The sequence below is a fragment of the Hetaerina americana genome, unplaced genomic scaffold (genome assembly GCF_022747635.1).
Source record: "Hetaerina americana unplaced genomic scaffold, ioHetAmer1.1.p SCAF_32, whole genome shotgun sequence".
Lineage (NCBI taxonomy): Eukaryota > Metazoa > Arthropoda > Insecta > Odonata > Calopterygidae > Hetaerina > Hetaerina americana.
Window position 1 is genome coordinate 3286553 of NW_027286897.1, and position 18901 is coordinate 3305453.

The following is an 18901-nucleotide window of genomic DNA, read 5'->3' on the forward strand; positions in this document are numbered from 1 at the left end:
AGACCGATTCCAGATTTCAGATTCCTTCCTTGGATATGCCATTACGACAGTCTCTAATGCAGACAGCAATACACAAAATAAAATGGAGAGTTGTGCCTATTATCTTTTTTTATAGACACGCAGATAATAACACGCTGAATGATAACCACGAGAGCACCCGCTCCTTTCCAAGGATTTTTGAAAAACTAGGAATGAAATGGCAGAATGGACATGACAACGACGCAAATGGACAAGGAAATATGAACACAAAAACGCAAAAGCCATATCGAGCAAAAGATCAGAAAATGTAAGCGGGATAATAATAATATAATGGATCATGGGTAGTAGCTTGGTGAAATTGGATGCTCACCGTAATGCGCGTGCCCTAATTACAGCACGCTCGCCGGGAGAAGAATTGCCTATTCGACCCAGCAAGAAATCATTTCATTATCACCACTTACTTTTTGCGCGGCCGGAGAGTGGGGAAGGGGGGGGGGGCGATCACCCGACGCGTTTCGAGGTAATTGAATTTCTTCGGAGGCTATGCGCACGTCTTCCTCAACAATCGAGGGGGACTCTGCCACCCCCCCCACTCCCTCCTCCCCCAACAAATGCCCCTCCCTCCGGAGAAATCCTCGGGGGAGGGCATACCAGCGCGTGCGTCTCCAGAATGATTGACATTTTTTTGCCGTAATGCTCTTTGTCCCGATCCCCGCCACCCGCTCATGAGTAATGCTCGTCAGGTTGACCCATAACTCCCCGACTGACTAACTAATACGCCCTGACGGCGGAAATTAAAACCGCGGGGGAGATGGGGACGGTTATCGACGATTATCCTCACGAAATGCGACGCCGGGGGGATCTCCGCGTCGACATGAGCATTACACGCCCACCGCTGGGAAACTTTCTCGCATCGCGGATATTTAAAAAAATAAATAAATAAACAAAAACAAGTGCAAAAGGCGAGAAGGGAGAAAACCTCGCACTCAGCAAGTGCGCGTCCGTCATTAATGCTCCCTGCGTCCTCGCCGCGTCGCCGACCGGCCGCCAGCGAGAGGCTCATCTCCGACCCTCGGGGTCGTCACCCAACAAGCGCGGATTGGAACCCAGGGCTTCACCCTCGACGGGAAGGACGAGTGTGGAAGTCCCGGATCCCGGAGGAAGGATGGATGGCATTCCGGTGAAGAAATCCCTCGGAGACGAGAAGGGGAGGGTTGAGGAGGGGAGCATGAAAATGCCTGGAATTGAAATCGCGCCTGGATCGAAGGAGGTGAGTGAGATGCGGAAGGGAAGGTGGAGAGGGAGAGGGGAGAGGAGGAGGAGGTGCAAGCGAGGGGGAGGGCAGTTGAGTGGCCGGGGGATGCGAGGTGGAGAGAAGTGATTTAGAATAATAAGTCGAGGGGGGGGAGGGAGACGCGAGGGTGGTGGGAGCTCAAGTGGGGAAGGTCGGGGAGAGAAGAGAATGAGAAGGTAACGAAGGAGCTCCCGAGTCCGATCAGGATGGAATGCTGTCGGGGAGGAGAAATGGCAGTTAGAGGTCGGAAGCCGCTGAAGTCCGCGGGGTAGCAATGCCGTGGGTAATATCTCCTACGGCTTCGCACATTTCGTCTAGGTGACCACAGCCAACCAACCGCAGTATTTAAATCGGAGGTCGGTTTGTTAAGTGTGTTCAATTAAATCATCTGAGGCAGTTCAGCACGATGTGCCACCCGCGGCGTCTCAGAAATTTCTGGTGGCTCGGGTTTAGATGCGTGACCGGAGTATGGTGACCAAATTAAAAATTTGGTCTTGGACTAACCTACGTAGAATGAATCCTCCTCCTAGGCAGGAGAATGGGTATGAATATTTACCAAAGTTTGAAGGAATTACAGAGCTTTGGTTTAATTTTGAATATATAGTATGTAGGTTATTTATAAATATGTTCATGCCGATAAAGTGAAGTGGCATTATCGGACCATATTAACAAGTACTTATTGGAGTTGCATTTCTCAAGGGCGCAACATGAATAATCCAGCGTGGTAAAGAATTGAAAATATTCAAAATGGTAGACATTATTCAAAGTTACATTATTTTAAAGTTTTCCCTAATTTTATGAAATGAGCGTTTGAGTAAGAGGCGAATAAAATTAAGTTTTCCATGACTATAATTTCCTCGCTAACTCCCACGACCTGAAAGTAGACGTATTCACATCACAGGTATAACACGGAGCCACCTAATTTCCACTTCCGTATTAGGCCACGGGAGTTAGCAAGTAAACGTCCATTACCAAGGTCATCCGATATCTCGTTTGTACAAAGTTCGATGGGAGCAAACAAACTAAGGTATAAATCAACCTCGGCTCTTCCCCCGACGGCTGTCCTTCGTAATTTCGGAACGACGCACTCGGCAAGGTGACGACTGCTTCTCGAGTGCGAGTGATAATCTCAGACCAGGAAACGAACCCAGGACCCACTCCAGCAGGGAACGATGCGCTCCCGAACCAAGGCGGCAACAGGGGTCGGTTCACTAGTGGGAAGAGTATCTCGGGTGCAGGGGAAAGAAATGGAAGGAGGTGATGGAGAGGGGACGAGAGGAAAGAAAGAGGAAGGGAAGAAGCGAAAGACAGGGAAGACAGCCATTGTCTCATTTTTTTTCCATTCCGAGAATGGCGCGCGTATATTATCCGTACGTCGCGGCTCTCCTGGCCCATCTGTGTGCGGGAGAGAAAAGGGGAGGGGCATCCGCCTTCTCTCTTTTCCTTAAAAAAGGGGACGCTTCTTTTCCTCTCGAGACCATCTCTCCTCCTCCATCTCCTCCTCTTTTGCCTCACAATCGAGCTCCTCATCCTCATTCCCCTCCACTCCCTTCTCAGCCTAACAGCCTCAGTCTACAGGCCTACTCCCTTTCTTCCTCCGAAAAACGCACACACAATGCCACCTGGACCCGATTTTTTTAACCCGACCCACGGCGACTCGGTGGTCGAAGTGAGTTTGGAGGGTGAAGGTAGATCAGTTTTTTTTTAACTTTTTTTAAAGGTTCCCTCCTCTTTTTCTTGAAGAATCCTTTTCCGGGACTGACCGGAGCGGGAGCCATTCCGGAATGTTTTTTTCTTCCGACGAGAGGATCGAGCGAAACCTCGATGCTATTGCGTCTCTCGGACCTTCCCCAGAGAGACCGAGGGGGACTGGCCCGTGAAGAATAAGTAGGTATCATGGACCGCAGTACTTTTTCTTCGGGACAATCATCCCATCTCATCCAGCCGTCCGATGATCCACAGCTTCTCCTTCATCTGTTACAGTTCCCTTTCAAGCAAGCAGGGGCAATGGACGTTTGGAGAAGTGAGGAACATGGCGTATTTTCTTAGCTCTGACGAACATCTCCGTCACATCTTAGACCCAATGGTTAGAAAGAACAGCCAGCCGGAAGTTCAGCTTCCATTCGAACATTTCAGTGCGACTGACCAAACATCTGAAGATAGATAGCCAAGAGGTGCCACGGTTTTTATCCTCTCATTTCCATATTTTCCAAAAGGATGTTCATCCTATCGGTAAAATGGAAATTTCTATAAATTTGAAAGCATAAATCCCTTTTCTTTACCCACACCCTGTTCTATCAGCGTAATTTGAGAGAGTGCACTTGTGCCTAAGAATAAAGGACATTTTACCAAAATGACATACACTTGACATCTCGATGAACATCCTTAAATACTTGGGATTACCATTCGTTGTAATCGAGGAGATGCCAAAAATTGGTTTTTGTTTTTCTGGTTCAACACAGGAATAGAGAAAGCAATTATTGGTCAATTTATTGATCAATAACTCCAAGACAAATGCTGCGATGAACAAAATATACAATCACGCGGCATGTTTTCAGTTAAAGCAACAATTTACATTGAAAAATCATCCAACTCAACCGGAATTGGAGCCCTGATCTCCAGATCGCCTTAGCGTCAGTGCCTACGTGGTCTTACGCGTCCCTTGGGATCTGGTGGTATAATTTGTCAAATCATCTCTCTGGGAGTCGAGTCCGGATAGTATCGAATGTTATTATTTTTAGGTCGCAATGAACTTCCACACGCCAATGGATTATTTCATCAAAAGCTGGTCGATTCGCTGATCCCTGGCACCACCCAGACGACCAGCCGGAAGAAATAACCGCGGGCGCGGCCATGAACCCGTCGAAAGAAGAGGCGTGTGTATCCCCTATCGACCCGAACCCCCGCGCGCCCCTTGTCTCCTCGCAACACGGCAGGCAGGTTAGCGGCGGACCCCGCAAGACAGCGCCGCAGACAAAACGGATGGCCGTCCACGGCTTCGTTTCCGCCACCGGGAAAGTGGGGGTTGGGGGGAGGGAGGGGTTTCGAGCGATGCCCCCTGTATGATGATGCTCCTCCGCGGGGGGAAGAAGAGTGAGCGACGGAGAGCACGGGAGTGCGGTGGTGAGTCTGAGAGCACATGTTTAAAATAAAAAAAGAGAGGGAAGTGGAAAGGAGGAAGAAAAAAATATCTCGGGAGAAAAAAAAACTTTTCGCTTTCCATGGAGCTGGGGACAGTGTAGGTACTTGGTCGCTCGCTTGGCGTGTCTTCGTTCTTTTTTTTTAAATATATATACCTTTCGCCCTTCCTCCTTCCCGCCGCGTTTTTTACGCATCTCTTCCTCCCCGGGTGCGAAGGGGACAGCGGGGGTATGGATGCTCACCGGCGTAGGAGGGAAGAGAACGCGGGTGGGGGAGGGAGGGGTTAGGGGCCGCCAAGGGGCGCATGAAAGGAAGGGCGAGGAGGCATGCGATGGAGGGAGGCCGGGAGGGAAACGAGAGTAACGTGAGCCAGGGGTGGTTCTGAGGGCGCCCAGTCCACGCGGCCCACGACCGGGACTCCCCGTCTGCACGCCTCGTCGTCTCGCTGCTGGACCGCGTAGATTTCAGGCTCCTCCCCCCCCCCCAAACCCCACCCCACCATTCCGATAGGGACAGCACGCTTACTGAACGGCGGGAACCAAATCGGCCAGAAAATTGCCGACGCTCGGATCCGCTGTTCAACGATTCAAGGGCGTATCCACGGTTTTCCAGGGCCGATTAAGAACGTTTACCATAGCATAAACAACCTAAACATTGAAAAATAGATATTGAAATTGTCGACGTTATTATTTTCCAACCCGGGGACTGATTAACCACGGACTCGTGCCTGTTCAATCCTGAACGTGGTGTGTGTTGACTTTAAACGATTGTTTAGGATCACGTAACGTACTGGGATGTAACCACCACGTTTGGGAAAACCCCATTATGCGGTGCTATCCTGGAGAAGCTAACACTTGTGAAACACAAAATTGCATAATGTAAAGATGAAAAATCAGAGGAAACATGCTATTTTCTCGTTAGGTACACCAGAACGGATATGCTGCGGGCATTTAGGACCCGCTCCAGAAAATACCGTTTCGGAATTTACCAAAATACAGGAAAAAACCCGGTCCGTGATACACTGCTACGAAAGAACAAAGAGAGTCGCCCAATTATTACGTAAACCATTACGGAATACCATTGGCACTCGAAGACTCATCGCTGGCTTATGCTTACTGCAATTGGAGCAATTTTTTATTTCAATCACGGCGTCGAGGGTACAATTTAAGTCCCACACAGCGGGGGGGACATGAAATAATGACAAAATTAGATAGATATAATACAGGATATAATTGGACAGGTCCTTTTGTACATAAGATGCATGCAAAAACCGCAAACTAGTACATTAAAACATATTTGCAAACCTCTTAAACTTTCCGTATTTAGTAATTTAGGTGAATAAATTAGCCTCCAAAGTCAAAACGGGACTCCCCTCCAACAGCACAGAGCACAGTTTTCATAAATACATGAAGGTACTGCACTTCACAAAAGCACACAGGCTGACCAAGGACAGATGAAATCTTTTATGTTTCTCTTCTCCTTATTTCCTTCATTATAGTTTCGTTCATGCTAGTAATTATTTTATTCACCAGCAATGTTTATTGTCATTTCCTTTTGATATTAACATTTTTATTGCATCAGGTGCATCATCATGCTTCCGCACAAATATTAGGACGAAATGGTGACACAACGCACAAAAACCCACCATCTCGCAGTGGGAACACATAATGAGAGTTAATATTGCATGGGCTTATATACAAGGCCTGTGATCTTACTTTTCCCCCTGATCATTAGAAGGCAAACAAATTCGAAACGTCCGTAATCGTTTTCTTCCTTGATTCATGACGTCCTGACACCTGCTTTACAGCATTGGAGTGACTTGCAATATGAACGATTCGGGGAAAATGCTCTCCCAACTGCGAATAGTAAGAAGAGTGGAAGCCTTCAGCGAACTGCGTCACGTCCATGCTCCGTTGGGAAGACGGTTCTCCAGCCACTAGTATTCCAGAAAGCACTTGAGCTAAAGCGAAGAGGATGCTACTTGGCTATTTAAACAGAATAGAACGAGGCGGCGAAGGAATGAGTCGCAGCTTCCATCAACGCACTACTTGAGTTTCTGCATGCGACAGTCTGATTGGTAGAGTTTATCAGAGACAACTGGGAGAGTTGCTGTTAATATTGCGGATAACTCTCAAGAGATTCAGACCAAAATTCCGGACTGTCAGAAAGAATCGGGATTGGTTTGATACTTTACGACGTAATGTACGGTAATGAATTTTTTCCAAAGGGAATGGGAAACTTAAAATCCACGTACAAAGTAGGGGATAGAATTGTATTAATTCAGAACAAGCTGGGTAAAAATTAACCTCCCAAACATCATTGAGAATAACATCTAATCAGTGCATGCACAACTAATGAAAAGATCGGGCAATATTTTTTTGTGTTTGTCCTATGGTATGACGTTCTGCATATGCGTCAAAGGACTGAAAACGCAGCGAAGCCAACGATCACCGAAATTATACACTTCACATTTGGCTGATCCCAAAACTTCTATATACAATGCATAACGTTAGAATAAATTGACTGAATAAAAAGCAGCTAACACGTAAACGTTCGACCCTGGGTGGTTGATGAGACGATATGCACGCACATATCCCACCGAGAGTGCAGATTTTGCGATCGCCCAAGCTATTTTCCACCAATAACCCCAGATTTTAGCAACTTTATGGTGAAAAGGGCACCTGCATGTATATCTACTCCGGAACATAAGCTCTGCCAAGCAGGTAAAGGGTGGTTTGCAGCAAAGGAAAAATCATGCCTTTGTTTCCATTCCAACGGGATTTTTGGTAAACATCGAATTCGGTATTTTCTGGATATTATAACTACTAGAACTACTACCCCTGAAAAAAATCAGATTCAGCTCATTTTCATACTACATAAATACTTAAAACAGACGGAATCGCAGGAGGCCGAATGATATTTCCGTTAATAGCAGGTTTAGGCAGGTTAAATAATGGTTATGGACGTTTTTGAACAAATTAAACACAATAGTTAGAAAGAAGACGTATGAGCTATTGGCTGTGAATGTAAAGTTAGGTTAATTCCTCTAAGCAATAATAAGAAACTTAGAAAGGCTGCAATAACGTTATTTCGGTCAGCCAGTGACCATCAACAGGGAGGGCTTTACAGTGAGAAGCGACTTAACGCTTCTCTTGACGTTGAGCAATTCTCTCCCCGTTGATGGTCACTGACTGACCGAAATATATGCAACGTCATTGGAGCCTTCTAAGTTCCTTATTATTGACAAAAGGAATTAACCTAACTTTCCAAAAGTTAGAAATAAATTAGTTTGCTGCCAAGAAATCAAGTTCTTCTCAAATTTACGAGTCCGGTAAAAAACAAGTCATTACACAAAACAGCAGTCTACGACCAAGATTGGCAAATTCAAAGAACTGCGGGAGAAGACGCGACAAGGGTATCGTTTAAACGTGCAGCAACTTCAAGCCAGAAAAGATTTATTTTCAAGATGTCCTCTGAAATTTTATTAAGACCTCTCAAAATATCCAAAAGAGATTATTCATGCAAAAATTGGCGCGGCGAATACTTTCCACCCACGCCTCACAGGTTCCGTCACTCAGAGGACCTTACTCGAGAATAAGGCTATCATTATGCATTACCACTTCGGTATTTCCACATTGGACAGATCTCCGCCCCGTACAGGTTTTGCCTTCGAGGGTTTTTTTCTGTATTCACAACGAATGAATATTGTACTTCTTCCTGAACACATTTCAGCGGGTGCCTTTGTTTCTGAACAACTAATCAAACAACATCTTCTAGATAATGTGCTGAGAACAGAGAGATAAACGCTTTTGAGTCCGCAGTCTTTTTTTAATTACCTCCAGATGTATATCAGACACAAAAAATTATTTCAAATATTTGTGGCAGTAAAAAATTCTCACTTACATTAAATCTTGAACAGTTTATAATAATAATATAGTGACGATTTAGTGCATAGTAATAATATATTGTAGACAATAATAGACCCTAATTAGAAGATATTACTTTTTTTTTGCTAAAATTAAAAGTATTATCAGGAACGAATTAGCTACCTACTACTTTTTAAATACAGTGCGCTACAGATAACGCTATCAATAAAAGCAGCGAGCTACTTCTACTGATGAATTTTGCCACTTGAATGGCATCCTACTTGCTCTTATTCCCCAACTCAATCCATATTATGCATGAAAATAATACAAACTTCAGGCAACTTTGGATAAAATTACTGGGTAAACGATGAGTACAATCCTGTGCCACGTGTGTATTGGCTTTCTGACTACGTCCTCCCCTTATAACCACAAAGATAAAACACCACGACGACGCCTTTAAACCTCCTCACAATATTTCAAATTTGAAAGAATAATTTGGATACTTTAGTCGTCCATTGTCCATTTCATGCAATGAAAGTGATCCGCGAGTGATTTATGCCATCGCTACATTGCCTGTAGTCTTTATTTCACCACATTTTGGCACTCCCGGTGTGACGTCGCACTTCCTGTCAACTCCCACGCACTCACGGATGTCACGCACACTGTGGCAACAGTCCTCTCATACCATCTGGGTGTGCTGTACCCCTGTTCTTAGAATACCCGATGTATTCTAAGGCCTTAGTTGGGATATATGGACAGTTCCGTTACTTGATTGCGAGAGTGAGCTCGGGAATAACGTTCCTGCTAGTTGGTTTCACGTTCGTCCCGTGTTAAACTCCCGTAATCTCAACACTTGCGACTGTATCGGGAAGAGAGGTTTTTTTCACTTCCCTGCAGCCAGTATTCTCGATCGGAGAAAATATTTCTAATCGCCCACCCCATCTCGTCACTGCACTGCACCCATAATCTCGAAAAATAAGAGACTCGTTCGCGGGAATGTCAATAATAGTAAATTTGTGTTTTCCTTTGAGAAAGAGTAAGCAATACTAACGCCGCTTTTCACTTTCGCGAAAATGCGGACATCTCGTGAAAATGAATCTGTTGTACTTAAATCTGCCGAGCATCATATTTGAGAGATCAATGAAATTTTTAAGTATTTCCTCACCGAATCATATCAATGACTATATGCTCATTGAGAATACAATTCTAATTTAATAGTCCCAAACGTAGGATCGCGTCAGTCGGTCGGCCGATGATGCCGCGCATACAGGGGTACATCGCCACAAGGTTGGAACCGGGGTGATCGTTCCGACGAAAATTTAACCAACGCCAACCTTAAACAAAACACATTTGAGGACTCGACGGATTTGCGGATTCCTTGTGATGTGTAACCAATGATTCCAACTTGCCTATCAACTCGCTTTCCTTTGAACTGTGAAATTTCAAGATTTCGGGAATAAAATCTTATTTTTTTGCAAGTCTCCATTGGACTTAGTAATATGGTTCAGTTCAAAGACTCAGCTGACAAAGCCCGCATATGTGTCTATCCGAATATTGATATACGCACTCATCTAGGTAGTTGCCCGACGATGAACCACCCTTAAAGCTGGTAAAGTATGACGCATGTTATGAGAAATTCATGATGTGCTCCTGGCTATAACGAATAAATCACCTTAAAAAATGAATGCGATAGAAGTGTTCCGTTTCCTGCGGAAATCCTATCTAAAAAACAGTTAGAACTACTTGTATATTGAGACACTACTAAGTGCATGGGTTGCAAAATTACGAAGAAATGGTTTCCCGCTCTCTTAGATGAGATTACGCCCCGCCGTGACCCTTTTTATACATTAAATGGTTCCCAAATAACCAAAAACCTGTACTACATCCATGTAGCTTCGTTGATTTCAAGGAGATAAATTGGGTAGAATTAATGAACACACTTCGAAAGATAAATATTAAACTGGAAAGATGGATGACTAATGTGGAATCAGTTTGTTTCAGACAGAACACGTGATGGTAGCAGGTGAAAAGAGGGCAGTGTCAGGGTAGGGAGTAAAACTGGGATGTACCCCATACTTTTCAACGTTTTCTGGGTGAAAATGGTGTAAGGGTGAAGAAAACAGCTGGAGTTAATAAATCAGATATGGGTAGTGAACTAAGAAATTGAGAATAAACTTATGATTTGCCAGTCTAGTTCTAGCAATGCCATTGGGGGCCTGTAAAATCCGCATACATAGATTTCGTTGGATTCCCGACTTTTAACGGAGCACCAAGCACTTTCCAAACCATTATTTGGAACTACCTCAGCCCTACTAGCGCCAGAGTTTTTGACAGAAATGAAGGCACCTCCCCGATTCTATTTACTCTGTCAATTCTGTAGACGGAAAAGGAATTCGGGAAAATTTCACTGTCAGCGGTATCAGTGAATAGCCAGCTTTCAGTTCCAAAATAGCTACGCCTTTGCTTTGAATGAAGTGATGATTTCGGTGACTTTATTCTTTAAACTTCGGCCATTAGCAACTAATACAGATAATGTTTCCTTGATATTACAGTTTCATGAATAAACAACAGGGATTATTTTCTTATTGTAGTGTAGCGTGATACGTATCGTGATAGACAAGTCTTCGAAATATAACATTAGTTGGTCTACTTGCCTATCCAGAACCTACCTTAACTGGTAGACTACCATTCATAATAAATAATAATACCCTAGCTAAAGCTTCAAAGAAAGTTTTATTGATACAGGTAGGTGATGAATCACGAATCCGAAGTGTCATTGATGCAGCGATTCTGCTAGGAATGAGTCTCCTGAAGTGGAGCGAAATGTTTTGGAGGCATCATTTTCGAAGATGCCTTGACAAAACTTATCTTTTAGGCGTCATCAATACTTTTCGCAAAGACGAATATTCTTTTCTGTAGTAGCTCCCAAAAGAGACGATCCAGCATGGTGCAACAAAGAGGTGATTTCTGCAAAGAAAAAGCGCGAAATTTGAAAATAAAAAGATTTTAGCGTAGTCATTATCCCCCACAATAATTACGATAACCATCCCCAAACGCGTATTTGAAGTTCAATGATCGCATTCTATGTTGAGAAAGCTGCTATACTATGTCCCAAATCAAATTCTTGAGGTTATGAATCTAATCAAATCTCTGTCATCAATTCCTTTTATTCTACAAATGCCTCTTCGCTAACGTAATTCTTCTCCTAAAGCCGTGACTAACATTTTCATTTTCCGATACAAAAAATGACCAAATATGTTAACTGTTCCACTTGATTTAATTCATATCCTCCTACATTAATGCTTAACTTCGCCTTTCTGTTTCTTGATATACTCATTTGTTTTATTTTCTTATGATTTATCTTAATCTAGTACCTTTCACATTGATCTTGTTATGCATTCTACAATGACTGCAATATCACGGCTGACAGGCAAACTAACGCTTTATCATCGGCTTAATCATCTCCCCGTCAACTTTCATTCCTACCTCGAGTCCATCCCATGCCTCTTCACATATCCTCGGCGTTGCCTCATAGGATTAATTAATACATGGCATTACAGATAAATTCAAAGCTTTATTTAAGCTACTAAGTATAAATAAATTCTAGAATACAAATAGCCACCTGCCACCAATCCTATCATTGATGCAATTAAGTTACCTAATTTACATTCTGCTAATCTCTCTCACAAATGTCTTCTTATCGAAATCTTCCATCAACAGCTTACTATATTTTATCTTCAGCCTTCCCGTACTGTACAATAATCGGTGCCCGTAGGTCTGTTTTGCAGTTATCCCCATACAGTTTTCCCTTCATTTATTTCTTCAGCCCGCTGCATCAGAATACTATATGTCATTTAAGTTTATTACTTCTCATTTTAGGTGTTACCCTGGTGTACGTAAATTTCTCGCAGAACTTTATCAGTGCCTCTATCCATTCAATTACATTACCTGCTAACACTTCTCGTGACCCGGATGCTCGTGAGAGCCCGACATATCTTCGCTCGCCATTAGTACTCTCGGGCATCGGAACACTCGTGTTGACACAACACTCATGCCTTATGTGGGACTTGAACCCGGACCTTTCCATCAGCAGTCGAACGTGTTACCAACTGGAGTTTTTGATGATTTCATTCTTCTAGTAACAGCAAAGGAATAAGTAAAAGAATAGTTGGCATTCGTAAAAAATTTACACCACTGAAAACTCTATCGCGATGATCTCGTCGAAGCGAATAGGTACATGAATACACAAACTAGGGTAAGTTTAAATCAATGTTTTTCGGTCGTGGAAACCACAAAACTCCCTACAAGGAGTTCCACAAACAGCATACCTTCCCTTTCTTAACACTCAGTTTTCCTATCGCCAAACGGAAAACAACCTCCTGGTCGGGAACGGATCAAAGCAAAGCAATCGTCTCGTGTGAGTTATTGGTCGAAAAAAGGAAAATGACTAACGTGCTCCAGTCATCGTGGGGGAAAACTATGCCTAAAACTGCACGTCATTACCTCTTAACGTGAAAGACGGGAAATACCAAACATGCTGCCGACAAAGAGATTTTATATTTGAAACCACGAAAAATAAAGAGCATTGAGCAAAACGAGCACTAATCAATACCCCCACAAAAGGCCTTCGGCTGATCGCTCTCCTCTCTCGACTCGAAGTGTGTCATTATGATGTCACAGACGAGAACCTGGAGCTGAGGAGGCAAATGGTTGATGGCCCTGCATGGCGAAGGCGTCATCAAGGGCATCGCGTCGGGGAAACCAAAACTAGGGACCCTTAAAGATCGATTTTTCAGGTGATGACCATTTTGGAACCATACCCTCGCCGGAAATGAGTCGTTTGTTTCTCCGGAAAGTGGAGCGGGGAGAAACGCGCGCTTCGTGGCCATTTCGACATGTATAAAAATAGCTACACGAGGAATACTTTCTGGGCAAACATAATTTAAGAGAGACGAAAAGTCGAGAGCGTTATTAGATCTCAGCTCGTTTTTGTAACAGTATTAAAATTTCTAAGATGGATCGAAGTTTAACGGGTACTCGAACATTAGCGACCTGCCTATTGTCAACCGAAGAATACGATGTTCAAGTAGGAGGAAGTTTTTGAAGGTTCGTGAAACGAATCACGCTTTCTTTGCATTAAGCTCATCCATGGTTATAAGAGTCTGACATAACAGAGCCTCGTGAGACGTTGATCAACAGAATATGTCGCAAAGGAAACTAGTATTCAAACAATTTGCCCAATGTTTTATTTAAGTACTTTAAAATATAGCACACGCGAAAAACTTTTACTGAACTAAAACTTATCATAAAGTGACCTAGGCCTTTGAGAATTCTCAAGGATCCCATTTTGCTATTAAATCATCCAAATGATTTCACTATCAAATTCCGCCTAATCTTTTTTTCTGTGATATTTGACCACTTTTTAAGTTTCGAAAGGTTTCTATATGGCCTGAATTACGTTTCTTTTTAAAGTAACTTAGCAGGTGCTTACACGGAAAAAGGCCTGCACCATTAATGGGCGATACACATACGTCAATTAGCGAAAATCTTGTTATACTCGTTCACGCGTACCTGCATTTCGAACCATAGGCGTAATCGCGACGCAAGAACTCAAGAATGTCACCTCGGTCCCTCCAAAAGTAGCATCCGAAGCTGAATTATTTCGAAAAGGAGATTATATATACGTATAGGGTTGCCACTTTTTCCAATTCCAATATTCCCTGACTTCCCAGGTTTTCTTGATCAAAAGTTATGTCTTCCCACACATGTACTTAAAATTTGACTTTGAAACAGCATGGATATACCTGTAGTATGTCCAAGTATTATTAACTAAAATATCAGTTGTTTCAGGAATTATGTTGCGATAGGAATGAATAGTGAACATTTAAAAATATTGCATGTTTCCTCCACATAAAAGATTTATTATGACGGGAATTTCGGCTCTTTGGTCCATCAGGGACATGGCGGAAAATCTACTAGATCGTGGCTCGGTAAGCCGAAACGCACGTCGTAAAACAGGTTTTGAAGAATAGAAAAGTGCAATATTATCAATTCATCACTGTTATTGCCTTAATCTTTATCCGTGTACTGAATACTTGTACAGCACGATGTGCGAAAATCAAAAGGCTAATCTAACCATATATCGTAATTAGAATTAACTTTGATTACAAACATTTAAAAAGTAGGCACATAGGGAAAGAAGTTATCAATGCCATTTCACGTTTTAAGAGTAATTAGTATTCGGTGCATCAACAACCATGACATGTATACATTCTTAATAAATAAATCTATTTACAGAATCCTTAATGCACTTATAAACCTTTATACTAAAGGTGAGCAACGAACTTTTGCATATCCATACAGGGTCTGTACCAAAAATAAGTAGAATGATTTTTTCCCTTCGACGCGAACGGCTGATGAGGTGCCATTTGGGGCGGAAAGGGTCTTGGGAAAGCAACGCGACCCGCATCAGTTGCATGCAGGTCGTTGCAGTGTGCGGATCATTGCTAGATTGCATCCCTGTTCAAGGGTCGCGTCACGGATTCACGATGCCACGTTCCACGGAGCAACGATACGTGATCACATTTTGCGTTAAGCTTGGGTTCGGAGACCAATACCACAGTTACGGATGCTAACAGAGATGAAGGACTGTCCCAAGGAATGGTTTTCTACTGACACTAGATGTTCCGGGAGGGTAGAGAGGATGTTGACGACGATGAACTCTCTGGACGTCCGTCAAAGACCCAGCGCGACGATAATATAAAAAAGTGAGAGACATACTATATTCCAATCGACGCCTGAGTGTCAGCATTTTAGTAGAAGAGTTAAATATTCCGAAAGCCACAGTGCATTGAATTATTACATAAGATTTAACCATAAAAAATGTGTACTATTACGGTTCCCAAGGTGCTGTCAGAAGATCAGAACTCTGTTCGTATGACAATCTCATGTAATGTCTTGGACTTGCTTCAGACGCCCTACAGCCCCGATGTGGCCCAGCCGGACTTCTTTTTGCTACCAAGAACAAATAGAAGCTTGAAAGATAACCATTTTGGAACGATTAATTACGTCAAAGAGGCCATGACGAGGTGCCTGGATGAGGCTCCCGTCGACGCCTTCCAGGAAGCGGCAGTCGGCGACTGTCAGAGGAGCCGGCGTCGATGAACAAGGGTGCTTTTTTAAAGCATTTTAGTTATTTGTTCTTGCATCTGCAATAATTTTTCCCCGGATTTATTCTACTTATTTTTTAGATAGACCCTGTACAGAAGTCAACCATGAACACATTTTTACGTTCTTAACATACAGATATAAGAAATTAGTTAATCTCTCCAAAGTCACTGGAGGACTCAATGGAGGACAAAGGAAAAAGGAGTAAAAAATTATTAACTGAAAGGAAATCGCATATATCAATTTAATTTTTGGTGCCCGAGGTCATTCTCACACAAAATATGCCGAACTCCAAAAACTACAAATATGTAAAATAATGTATGGTTTGATAACACTATGGAGCACCTTCATAAGTTAATTCTTTATTACCAACAGACTAGTTCGAATGAGTTGTTCGTGATTTGATTAAAATTTACCTAGGCGAGCTAAATTATTTGACGAAAAATACCGACTCAGGCTTCCTCAATAAATACCGCACAAGTTCTGCATCATATTATATCAAAAATAGGATAAAGGCGAACTCGGAACAGTTTTTCAAATAACTTTTCCTCAACTCCGTCTTCATGTTCACCTGTTATTAATAATGAGAATTGACAGAGTGAACGAAAATGTGAATACGATTGATTTGTGACATGATTTTCCCGTTCAAAAAAGTATTTACAAAGCACACTGTGTGGTGCTAGAAATGAAAATATGTACATGAGAAAATTCGAAAGAAGTGCCATTAAATTCCGGACGCCCAATCCATCTAATGTTGACGTAACTACCACTTAGTCCCGTGAAACGCCATTAGCAATGGAGGAGCAATGTAGTACAATGACATATATTGCTTTATCTATATTTTAGAGAATAAATTTCTATTGTAGGGATTAATGCGCCGCTGATTGAACATTGGGCGAAATGAATTGAGTGAGGTTCGCCTGCCTAATGGTCGTTCAAAATCAGCTTGCGCCGCAGAAATGAATGACTAAAAGGAAGAGAAAAATCTTCGAATGTAGCTATAAGGCAAATGGAGTCAAGTTTCTCCATCAAAAGTAGCTCGATCCAAAATTATTCAACGTAAGAACAATTTAAGAGATAACCAAATCTATATTCCATCCAATCTTCCGATGCCACGATATCATTGGAGCAATTTTTAAAATATCGGAGGACCATCCTAGTCGTGGCTAAAGATGGCTAATAAGGCAAACTGAATTAGATGGCTCAGTACTTGTAGATGATGTAGATGGACAGTACAGTCTAATTGATGGATTGAGATTTTGGGTTCTACTACTACCCTCGCACAATGATAAGTTGCTTGAAAACTGCCAAAGGTAGAGGATACAATACACACTAATATAATATAAAATATAGAGGCCATTGCCAGTGTGAAAAAAACGCAGGAATGGGAACGCTTACAATTTCTATTCAAACAAAATACCAACCGTTGACACAGAGTAAACCGATGAAATGGAAAATTGAGGAACTCATGAGTTATCTCCATTTTTCACAAATTTACTACGGGACTACAACCCCATTAATCGAGAATGCTCATCAAGCTGTGACAATCATCGATGAAGATCCCACTCGTACATGTACTGCATTACTCATACGCTAATCATTTAGTAGATAATAAATAAGAAAAAAGTAAGAGGTCTAGAAAGCACTAAAAATACCCTAATTCTGATTTGCATCGGGTTAACCTAACATTATGCTAGAGCGCCCCATTCTTCCTTCCCGGGAATAAACCCAAGTTATGACAGAAATATCTTAATAGTTACTAGCCTTTTGAACCTTTACCTTTTCAGTAAATTTCACGTGAGGTTAGGTAAATACATCGTCACGCCGGTTAACTTCGAGGAAAGGGCAGCGTGTGTCTATAGCACAATAGTCACACGACAGCCAGCTCAAAGAGCAAGGGTGCGTAAGAGCATTTACCGCCAAGATCCCGTAAATATCCTCCCTCTTCAACATCAAATCCAGATGGTCTGAGAAGATATGCAGAGACGCGGGAGCGCTTCGTATGTGCATTGCATTATTCCTTCCTGCATTGTCTTTCCGCCGGTCGCTTTCAATGAAGTGGTTTCTGGTGAAACCAGACCACTCGAGTTACCTTGCCCCCCCCCACTCTCCCTCCAAACCACCACCTCGGCCAACCAACCCCTCCGTCCCCCTCGCCTCAATCCTCACTTATCTGTTTCCCCTCCGTTCACTCCACGCCTCCCCTAACTAGTCGCCCCACCACCACCTCACCCCTTTCGGTCGGTCATCGACTCTTTGGCCCACATTTAGCAGAGGCCGCCTACCGTGGTTGTCGTCGTCCTCTCCCTTCCCCCAACCCCACAATGCTACCAACATCCCCCCGCCCTCCGAGGAGACCCGTGCTGCGCCCTTTGGATGTTTGCAGGAAGTGACTTCAACGCGCGGCAGAATACGTGAGTGCACGGAGCCCTTTGATGGGGGCCCAAGACGGATCGTGCGAGAGAATGACGGGGGATGGTGACGGGGGATGTTGTCGGGGTGACCTTGTGTAATCGCAGGACTCACAAGGAGTTATAAACTATATAAGAGCGTCAATAAGAGTCGAGTGAAGAAAAAACGCGCGGAATGGGGGGGTTTAATCAGCAGCTGTCTCACTCCACCACCCCTAACACCTCACCTACGCCCCCTGTCCTCGACCCGAATGATAATGTCAAATGTACACTCTCGCAAGGCATAACATCTCAGGAAACTTGTGCCAAAAGGTGCCGTTCGTTCCCCTGCTTAATCGATTGAAATATAGTTATGAAAAATGAGATAATTGAAAAAATTATTCAGAGTTACTCTTTGAAAATATTCTTAAGGGGCTAACCAAGACTTGGAAATAACACCAAGAAAAAGGGCTGAGGAAAGTCAATGCCAATAACCATTAAACATAATGAAAGAAAGGTTTTCATGGATGGCTCATTTTCAATCCAAGTGCCAGGGACCAACCCGAAGACCAGTTTGATAGGTGAGGGTAGAGCTCGCCTATTACTAAGCCCAATGGTGCATGTAATTCACACATCAGGGTATGGAGGCCAGTTCCTTTCTCTGTGCCACCTATGGTTTTCCAGGAAGATCTGGTACCAGAAAAATCAAAGCGCTTGGATGAAACAGTGTGTCTATCGGTAAACAAGGGAATCAACCACAGGTCCCCTGGCCAGTAGCCCAGTGCTCTACCACTGTACCATCACATCGCTTACCAGGGTATACTCAAATTAAATTTTCATTTTTCATAAATGAACTACATATGCGACATTAAATACATAGAATGAAATAATTACAACTAATATTTACACCCACAAGAGCTGGCAAACACAAAAAGTTCTGCCCCCTTGTCAATTTTAAGGTCTACAAAGGGGATCGAGATGGTGCACTGGCTATCGTACTGGCTTCCCACCCAGAGGGCCCGCGGTTCAAATCCCGGCGGTGTTGAATATTTTCACTGGTATCT